This window comes from Dipodomys spectabilis, unplaced genomic scaffold (genome assembly GCF_019054845.1).
Source record: "Dipodomys spectabilis isolate Male_0828 unplaced genomic scaffold, ASM1905484v1 ptg000368l, whole genome shotgun sequence".
Lineage (NCBI taxonomy): Eukaryota > Metazoa > Chordata > Mammalia > Rodentia > Heteromyidae > Dipodomys > Dipodomys spectabilis.
The window spans coordinates 1,615,468-1,618,697 of NW_024871045.1; the positions used below are offsets into that span (position 1 = coordinate 1,615,468).

The following is a 3,230-nucleotide window of genomic DNA, read 5'->3' on the forward strand; positions in this document are numbered from 1 at the left end:
AGTAGTAAAGAAACTAAAAATATTTCTGGTACTTGTCTGAAAAAGTTTATTTTAAAATAGTCTGTATTCTGTTTGTATAATGTCCAAAATCTATTTCATTCTCTCCAAATATAATACTTTGAATTCTACATTGATTTATAATATATAGGTTCATTAATAAATGTGTCCTTTCAGATTGCATTCCATATAGAAACAGTTTAAGATTCCGTTTTTCCTAGGTCCTTATAGTATTTTATTTCTTTGGGATAAAATGACAATGTTATCTAATTTCAAATGTTTTGTAAAGGTTATGCTATGTAAAGGCCTTTCTAAGATGAAGAGTTAATACACTGAAGACAAACTTTTAATTCTATGAACTAAATGTATTCTTTCACTTGTATCTTTGTAATCAACTTTTTAATAACTGTTTTTCATTTCTTGAATCCGAAGAATACTTCACAAATTTCCATATCATCCTTGTGGAAATGCCATGTAATTCTCTGTATTGTTGCAATTTGGGTAGATGTGCTGCTGAAGCATATAGTATCTTGTAAATTTAAGTAGTTAATGATGCAATCTTAATATAGGCATATATCTTTCGTTGCCTATTTGTAACAAGGAAACCTTATTTTTCCTAGCAATGCTATTGATCTTATTTCCCTAAAATTCTGTGTAGAGTGGGGAAAAAATGTATATTGTTTAATCAATTGCTCACATTTCAAACTTTTTTGTCAATGACTATTTTAAGTCTTTTTCATTTTAAACCTGATCATACTTTGAAGCCTTTATAGCTAGGTTCAAAGGTGATGGCTTTTTCAAGTACTTATTTGTCCAACTGAGTTAGATTTGTGGAGCTAAGGGATTCAAAGTAAGCTTTGCTCAAGAGCTACTTCTAAACTTGTGCAGCTTAAAATGTCCCAAATGAGGTCTTACTGGCACAAATGTCTCCCTGACCCTTTCCAATTCTTCCATGTAGGAACAGACACACCAGAGTATCTTACCCTGACAGCAAAGATTGTCTTACTGCAACAAAATTAATCTTAGTTACAAGGGATCATAGAGTGATGAACAGTTCAGACAGCACTGTTCAGACTAGAAGGTATTTTATCAAAATATAATTGTTTATTATACCTATCATTTCAAAAGTAGCTAAAGCCAAGAAGGTGAAAAATCATTCATATGCATGATTACCTAAAGTCCTGGTCTTCTACCTTCCAACCAGGCAGGAACTTACACTACAGCATTTACATCACCAAATATTTCCATAGCTGCAGGAGAAGTCCATATATTTCTCCTCGATTTTAGGCCTTAAATTGGTAATGTTTTTATCACATTGTTTCCTCTTGCCTCCAGTCTGTAAATCTACAAATGGTAAATCATTAGGCCTAACCCTACCAAACACTGAGGTAGAGATAATGGAATAAAACTTTAAAACAGAGTTGCCTTTGATATCCTAACAACAACAGAACAATGCAAAACATGTGCCTTTTTATTATATTACATATACTTATATAATTTATACTTATATGTGCTGATTTTATATTTTACACAGTGAAACTTACTAGAATCAGTTGATAATTTGAGAAATAAATTTATATTTACTTATTCCAATAAATACAATTGGAATATAAATAATTAGGTTTAGAGTATATATTAGAATATAAAAGTATCAATGCAATGTCTTTTGGGATACCTTCTAAATATTCTTGGTCATCTTAATTCACATGGTAAAAAAACAATGTTGTTTTCCTCTAATCTATAAGGAATTTTACACTGCTGCTCTGTTTATTGTTTAACTCTCTGGTCCCAAACTGTTTTCTCCATATTTTTGAATCATATTTTTGAACCCAAATTTTGCTGATGTTATTTCGAAAAAGTATTATTCTTTTGCAGGACCCAGGGTTCCTAGTATCCCAGGTCCCAGTTATCCACATCATCATATAAGAAGGGCAAGACATCTCACCTAGGCCCATGCAATATGCCATCAGAAAGTAATTGAAGACCCATCTCAAATTCTCATTTCCTATAATATTTCAGGTCCTCAATTCCTTGAGACATAGGAATTAGCAGTAAGCAATTGTGAAATGCAAGGCAACATAAAGATGAGATAAAAAAATTCTGAGAGAAAGTACTGTAATTCAAATTTCCAATTTACAGATGACCAGCCCATATGAGTGAGCAAGATCACAAATTTCACAAGATTACTTTTAATACCTCTCTCCTAACGATTAATGAAATATTTCAGTCCAGCATATGTAGGCCAAAAAAATAGTTCCTGGAATGATAGATCCATAATTGGTCTACCAAGGCCAGAAAAATTTGACTTAGAGGTCAAATATAATTCAGAAAAAAACATTAATTGAGAAGATCCTTAGTGCTTCAAAACACTGGTACTTCAGTAAAACTTGGTTCTGTAGTATAAAAATGTTGTCATTCTCAATCCAATGATAACCTACATTTAATCTCCTGAAAGTATACTCCTTTTCAAATAAACTTTTTAAAATCACATTCGCCAAAATAACATTTGACAAGTAGATGATACTTAGTGACATTAAAAGTTTTTCAAGTGGAGGGAGCAATTTACAATAGAGTGGATATATTTACCCAGCACTAATGTCAAATAGTTTCAACCATTCATTAAAGTGTAGAAATAATACCACCCACCCTTTGTGTTGTTCAGTAGGTGCCTTGCAGAAATGTGTTAAATAGATCAGCCTCCCATGTTTCAAACCCAAACATTAGCTAATAAAGTAAATTTCATCACATAATGAGGTACATTTTAAAAGGTCACAAATAGTTGCCTTATCATATGTTGTTTTATGTTTTCCCTGTCTGTCTAACATAGTAAAAACTATGACTTGAAGTCTTGAATATGGGTACTCATCAGAGATGTGACAAACATAAAATCTGTCTTCTATATCTATCATATTTCTCTATAGTAGTAATTATTATTTTTCTTTTTTTCCAAAACATATAGGTAGCAGAAAATACTATCCCATGTAAAATAAAATAATCACAAACCATTGTACAAAGGCATTTATAAAAATTGGTAGTTAGGAATACATTCTAAGCCATTTTTAAACTTTCTTGTTGACTAAAGATTCACGTCTCCAGACTTGCGAATTTTTATTGCAGATGAATGAATTATGGAAATAAAAGTTGACATAAGTTCAAGTATTTGCAGGATTGAAACTCCATGGAATGTGTATAAACCTTTAAAAATATTAACAGACATTTTAAGAGAATGACTA

General features: G+C 31.3%; 1 pseudogene; it reads right to left on the reverse strand.

Moving 5' to 3' along the window:
* Positions 1-419: 419 nt before the first annotated feature.
* LOC122096347 lies at positions 420-519 on the reverse strand (annotated as a pseudogene).
* Positions 520-3,230: the final 2,711 nt, after the last annotated feature.